Source organism: Marmota flaviventris, chromosome 5 (genome assembly GCF_047511675.1).
Source record: "Marmota flaviventris isolate mMarFla1 chromosome 5, mMarFla1.hap1, whole genome shotgun sequence".
NCBI classification, from domain to species: domain Eukaryota; kingdom Metazoa; phylum Chordata; class Mammalia; order Rodentia; family Sciuridae; genus Marmota; species Marmota flaviventris.
The window spans coordinates 2,161,639-2,169,329 of NC_092502.1; positions in this window are offsets into that span (position 1 = coordinate 2,161,639).

Consider the following 7,691-nt stretch of genomic DNA (forward strand, 5'->3'; position numbering starts at 1 on the left):
TCACATGAACAACCCAAGAGTGCAACTCAGGAGCAGAATGACGGGACCCATTCAGCCCAACCTAAGGTTAGGAGAAAGAAGGAAATATCAAAGATCAGGGCAGAAATCAGTGAAATAGAGACCAAGAAAACCACAAAAAGGAGCAATGAAATAAAGAGCCATTCTTTTAAAAATAAACAAAATTGACAGATACTTAATTGAATTAACCAAAAAAGAGAGAGGACCCAAATAAACAGCATTAGACATGAAAACGGAGACGTTATAACTGATACCAAAGAAGTTCAAAGGATCATTAGAGAACATTTTGAAAAAGTACATGCTAATAAATTGGAAAACCTAAAAGAAAGGGACAAATTTCTGGACACCCAGGACCTATCAAAACTGAATCAAGAGGGCACAGGAACTTAGAGGACCAAGAACAAGCCGTGAGATTGAGTCAGCAATGACGTCTCCCGCAAGGAAAAGCCAGCACAGATGGCTCCACCTCCGATTTTACCAAACGTCCAAAGAAGTACGAAGAGTTGCTTCTCAGATCTTTCCATAAATAGAAAGGGAGGAAAGAAGCCTTCCAAGCTCACCCTACCAAGCCTCACTGTACTCTGCTACTTACATGTTTGGGGACACACACACACACAAACACACACGAAAGAAGGAAAAGAAAACTACAGACCAATAAACTCAATAAACACAGAGGCAACAATCCTTAGCAAATACTTGCAAATCAAATTCAATGGCACATTAAAAAGGTCATACAACATGATCAATTTGGTTTCATTTCAAGTACACAAGGACATCTGCAAACCAACAAATTTAATAAAGCACATAAATGGAACCAAGGTGAGACTCATGTGGTCATCTCAAGAGACCCGGGAAGAACATTCGATGAAATCTAACTCCCCTCCATGACAAAGTCCCTGAATAACAGGCGAGAGACAGCCCCACAGCCAACATCACACAAACAGAGAAGAATGGAAGCACTTCCCCCAAGATCAGGAGCAAGACAAGGGTGTCCACTCGCACCACTTTTGCACTAGTACATTACTAGAGGTTGCACTCAGAGCAATCAGGCAAGAGAAATAAATGAAAGGCATGCAAAGAGGAAAGGAAGAGTCAAACTATCCCTGTTTGGAGATGATATGATGCTAGACAGAAAAACCTGAAGTCTGCGCAGAGACTCTTGGAGCAGATGAGCAAATCCAGCCAAGCAGCAGAGTGCTAACCCAACATTAGAAAGTCAAGAGCCACTGTACGTACAGCCACAGTGAACTCCCTGGCAAGAAATCCGGAGGCACTCCCACTCCTAACACACACGCCTTCCGGGATACAGCCCTAGCAAAAATCCGGGAGTCCTGAAGGAGGAGTGGCGTCAGCGAAAGAAGAAGAGATAGGACAACGGGTTGCAAGCTACAAGTAGCCTCCAGAAAGATCTGCTGCCCCCAGAGGGGCCTTTATTTTTATAGCTTTTTTACAGGTGTTTTTCTCGGGTCATTAATGGATAGCCTCAAAGCTTTTTGAAGAGTTACAATCTTTTCTGACATATATTGATTACCTAAGATATTGAGTACATTGTTTAAAGTATTTTTCTGTAACCTTAGCTAATCATGATTAAGCTTTTATGTTTTTACCTCGATCACTAGGTGCTAGGTTATGCAACTAGACTGCATATCTCCAGACCTATTATTCATTCTAACTTTAAAGCATACCCATAACTATTTCATTAACCTTTAACTTTAAAGCATACCTATGATTATTGATAAACTTTCTTACTTCTAAACTAAAGTTCCAATAAAACACACTTAAAATAGTGGAAGTCTGTTACTTAAAAGCCTACTACTCTGAAGTGTCTCTAAAATATGTCTATGTTCATTATACATTATTTTATTTTTAATTTCCAAGGTAATTTCCTTTGTTCATATGACCTATTTAACTGCTTTTTAACAGAGTTTTCTTGATCCTTGGTCAAAGCACACTAATTCTTATGTCTTTGTAATCTTTAACTAAAGGGCAGGCTTTGCACCTCAACCCATTTGCCATTTATATTAACTATGTGTTTTCCATTCTCATCATGAATTCCTGTGTAAGGCAAAAGAGGGTCTGTTGGTGGGGGAAATGTATGTTGTACAGGTTGTGGCTTTAGAATGGGGGGGCTTAGTACAAATTGTTCTTTTCTCAGGAACCTCGATTTGCAATCTTCTTCCCTTGAATTTCTTGAGGAATAACACCGTTGCTTGGATCCTGAAAGACACCAAAGCACACCTCATGGCATGTCTCCATCGTATCCTTAGTCTCATTCTGGGAATTTTCCTGCAATCTCAGGCGATACGTACTGTTATTATTGATTGACGTATGCCCTGTTATCCATATCGTGAGTATCATAAACAAAACCCTCAACATTCCCCATGGTTCTGGTTTCCAGATGGCGCGGCCCTGCTGCAGCATCCGCCATGCTGTGACCCTGTCAGGCAGCGGGAGCAGGAACACCTTCACCACACGCCCAGGAATGACCCTCATAAGAACACAGAAGGCCTCTACAAGAAAACAACCAAACGCTGAGGAGGGAGATGGAAGAAGCCACCTCCTACCCTGTGGATCGGAATAATTAGCATTACTAAATGCCTGTGTTACCCAAAGCTGCCTACAGATTCAATGTGACTCCCCCAAGCCAGTGACATTCTCCACAGAGCCAGACAGAGCAATCCTAGAAGTCACAGGGGGCGGCACAAGGACCCCAAAGAGTCCAAGCAATGCTGAGCAGAAGCAGCTGAGCTCAAGACACACCCAGCCGAACGGCCTAACAAAGCACAGACACGCTGACCCACGGCGCAACATGCAGGACCCAGAAGCAGTCCACACAGTTTCAGCCTCTGCCTTCGGACCAAGGTTCAGGAACATCCTTTGGAGGAAGAACAACCTCAGCAAATGTTGCTGGGAGCCAGGGTGTTCACACAGAGAAGACTGGAACCAGACCCCGTCGCCCACCTGCACAGCGATCCACCCAACTCCTACACCACCAGAGAAAAGCTCTGAGGAAACACTTCAAGATGCTGGCACAGAAGGCAATGCCCTGGACAGGATGGACAGTCCAGGGAAGCAAAGGGAGAACTGGCTAGTGGGGTTGTGTCAGATGAAAAGCCTTCTGCACAGCAGAGGAAACAATCCACAGAGTGAAAAGCAACCTACATGACCATGGAAAGATGTGCCTGCTATTCATTGACGAGGATCAATATCCAGAGTTTGTAAAGAACCCGACAAACTAAATGTCAAACAAAACAAACCTACTAATCAATCCTACTAAAAACGGTAGATGGTTCAAAGCCAGCCTCAGCAACTTGGCAAGGCCCTGTCTCAAAAAATAATAAATAAAAAGGGCTGGGGATGTGGCTTAGTGGTTGAATACCTCTGCTTTCAATCCCTGGCGCCAAAAACAAACCAACCAACCAAAATCCCACAACCCCCTGCCCCCAAAAGGTAAATGATCTGAATAGACACTTTTCAAAGCGGAAATACAAATGGATCATAAACACGTTAAAAAAAAAAAACTCTCCAATACCTGCAGTCACCAGAAAAATGCAAATCAAAACCTCAGTGAGATTCCCTCTCACCCCAGTTGGAGTGGTCGTCACCAAATGAACAGAAAATAACAGATGTGGCAAGGGCACAGAGAAAAAAAGGGCACCACGTCCCCGCAGCTGGAGTGTGGACTAGTACAGCCACCTGGAGAACTGTCCGCAGCTCTCAGAGGACTCAGAACACACTGCCCGTGACCCAGCTGTCCCAGTCTTTGTTGCTTATCTGAAGGAGGCAAGGTCATGCAAAGTGGTGCCTCACTCCCGTGTTCACTGCTGCGTGTTCACGTGGCCCAGCTAGGGGACCCGCCCATCCCCTCAAGGATGGCGGATGTGGAAGTGAGGCTTATCCACTCAATGAAGTGGTACTCAGCCTTTAAGAGGAGCGAGATCCCATCACGTGCAGGGAACGATGGAGCTGGAGAACGCTGTGTTCAGAGGATCTAGACTCAAAAGACAAGAACTGTTTTCTCTCCTATGTGGAAACTTAAAGAAAATGACCTGAAAGTAGACCAGGGATGGCAAAGTAGGCTGGGGAGAGGGCGGAAGGAGGGTGTGCCGTGTGGGCACCTCCCAGCAAATCCATGACTCCTGTAGCCAACGTGCTGATGGCTACACACTGTCAAAACGAAAGAGCAAAGAACAGGAGACCACCAGACCCCACGCCTGCCCTCCAGGCCTCCCCACACGTCCACTCTGAGATCCCAGTTCACATCTTTCCATCTTACCTGTTTCTAACACAGTGGAGTAGTTATTATTTTGAAGTGTGTTGTTTTTGAATCTTCATACTAGATACATGAATGGTCTATGTACCACACTGACAATATTAGAGCAATCTGAATTTGTTCATATGATAAATTTAGCGATGAGTTTTATACCTTCCCATGTTTTCCTTTGGATTTTAATTTGCTTCATGTACCAATTGCACATACCTCTAGGGTTAAGTACGGTGCTTTAACACCAGTGTGACACACCAGGGAAACTCAGCTGCTCTCTGTCCACTCCCGCCCCGTGCCCTTCAGGACCCCTGGGAACCTCTCATCTACTTTCAGGTCAGCATTGTGGTTTTTGCTTCCACCTTGACATGGCGGTGTCTGGCTTGTTTTGCTACCTAACCTCCTCCACTTCCACTCATTTTCCTGCAGGTGACAGGATTTCACTCTTCTGTGGCCACATGGTACTCATTATGCACACGTATCCCTTCCTCTTGACCCCTCACCAGCACATGGGCTTCTTACCTATGCACACTTCAGTACTGTGAACAGGGCAGCAGTGAGCTGAGCGTGGGGGTCTCTGGAGGAGCTCACTGCGTCCTTGCGATGCGCACTGCACTCTGACTTCTTTGAGGGGCCTCCGTGCTCCACCGACAGTGTGCCCCTCCCTCTCGTCCATGGCCTCACTAGCACTGTTACTTTGTGTTTTGGATAATAGCCATTCCAGCCGGGGTGAAAGGCTGTCTCACACTGGTTTTGATTTGCATTTTGCTGATACATAGATATTGAGCATTTTTTATATATTTATTGGACATTTGCATTTCTTCATTGAGAAGTGTCTATTCACCCATTTTTAATTGGATTATTTGTTCTTTTGTTGTTAAAATTTTTGAGTTCCTTATATATTTTTGTATTACTACTTTGCCATGTTTTCTCCTTATATAGTAACATCACTTTTACTTTGAAAAAATTTCTTTAGCATTTCTTATAAAACAGATCTGGCAGAAATACATCCTCTTGTCTTTTGTCTGGGATGTCTTTCTTGCTCCTTCATTTCTAAAGGATAGCTTTACATCTAAATATATAAAATAAATAGCTTTACATAGAGATATTTAAAATGTAAATATATAAGGAACTAAAAAAATTGAACAAAAACAAAAAATCCAATTTAAAAATGGGTGAATGATTCAAATAGATACTTCTCAACAAAGAAATGTGAATGGCCAATAAATACATGAAGCATCACTTCATTTCTGGAGCACAATGTTCTCAGCGGGTGGTGCCTGGGCTCTGGTGCGCCCCCTGCTGCAGGCCAACCTGTGCTCACTTTCCTGCGCCTTGGAGAACCTTCCTGTCTTTCAGGTCTTGGGGTGGACTGGGTTCAGCTGCCTGACCCAGGACCCCGCCCTCTCGGCACCTGGGTTTGTAACCTTCTCTAGACTTGGGGAGCTTTCTGCTCTTTCTCTGAGTTGGCTCCACTTTCTCATGGCTTTCTCAAGTCCTTCCTGACCCAAGTCAGCCACGTGCGCTCTCAGGACCTCCCCAAACTTCCCATCATATCCATCAATATGGCTACAGTCTGAAAAAGGAGCTTTCTTCCCTCCTCTTGTCCTTCTTTCTCCTTGGTGACTTTTTGAGAGACCTGTCTTTGAGCTCACTGCCTCTTCTGTTTGATCTATTATACAAGTGATGCCTTCTATCATGCTTTTAATTTCACTGAGTGTATTTTTCAGCTCAAGAATTTGATTTTTTGAAATTGCTTCCGTTGCATATTGATATAGATAGAGCTAGACAGAGAGACTCCTGATGGGAACATGTCAACATCCTCCTTGCCTTTGAATACCATTGTTCTGACTGTTCCAGGTGTATTACTTTTTGTTTCATGAAGCTCATGGGACAGTAGATTGTGCATCTTCTCATGTCTCAGCACAGGTGAAGGTTTGCCACGACCTTCCGCCCTCCCAGCTTCAGGAGCACTCTGCTGTCCTCCCAAAGGCAGTGTGGCCGTTTCCATCTGAGGCCTTAGAGACCCGCAGGCTTCCGGGTTCAGTCTCCAGTGCACATAGGTGGGCTTTAAGGGAGACTGGATCATGAGAACTAAGGCCTCAGGGCGAATGAATCCATGGATGGCTAAGTGGATCACTGGGCTCAGGTCCTGGCTGGAGGATGTCGGTCACAGGGCTGCCCTTGAAGGGTTCATCCTCTCCAGGCCTCTCTCTCTCCTTCCCTGATTCCATAGCTCAGAAGCCTTCTCCGCCACACCCTTCCACCATGATGCCCTGCCTCACCTTAGGCCCAGAGCAATGACACAAACTACAGAATGAACCCCTGAACATATGAGCTGAATCCTGCACTCCCCAGTTGTCTGTGTTAGGTGTTTTGGTCACAGTGCTGAAAAGCTAAGTCATATCCATCAATATGGCTACAGACTGAAAAAGGAAGACAAAAAGGGTTGACTAAAGCTGAAAAGAGCCCAGACCTGGGGAACCATCAGCCAAACCAACACACGTGCAGCAAGAGTCACGGATGGTGAAGGGAGAGACACAAATCCCCTGGCTCGATCTGCATGAAGAAATGGAAATGGTCAGTGAAGGTGAGGGCTTAGGTAGATGTAGAAATATTTTCCTCTTAGCTGAGTTTAAAGAAAACCACCATAAAGCTGTAAGGCTGGGATGGTAACACGTGAACGGTTAACATATGTACGATGGTGTCTGAAGCTACCCTGGAGGAAGGCACAGACACCACATAGTTACCAGGCAGTCACTTGGATCTACAGGAAGAAATAAAAGTGCTCAGAACAACACTCATGTGGATTAATATACAGGTGCCTAGGAACACGATTCTCTGCTGACTTTTTAAAAAGACCTAAGACAATTCCGAGGATAATAAGCTATCACTGTTTTATCCATGGGTTTTGCTTCTGAGGACTCCATCAACCATGTTCTAAAACATCTGAAAATGAGCAGCAACTGTACTGCATACATACATCCGTGATCTAGAGGCGACCAAAGCATCTAGGAGGAGGGACAGGACCCCAGCAGACACTGAGGGGTGAGTGTCCACACAAAGAGGAGGAAGGAAAATGGAGCATAATTTCAATATTGTACTGAAATTAAGTATTGGTCTGAGGGGGACTGATAAATTAAGATACATGTAGGGGTGCTGGGTTCATTGTCTCTGTTCAGCAAAGAATTGAAGAGCAGGACATGGTCAGCAAGCAAGCAGCAGGGTGATGCAAAAGCAGGGGACACAGACTTCTCCAAAGAGAAGGGCCCCAAGTCAGGAGTCCGTGGGGAGTTTTGGCCTGTTCTTTTTATGGTCTCTGGAATTTCCTCCTTTCCTTATCTCCTCCCCTGCCCACGCTCTCCTCACTATTATTGACTGGTGTCCCCTGTGTCCTTGTGTCTGTTTT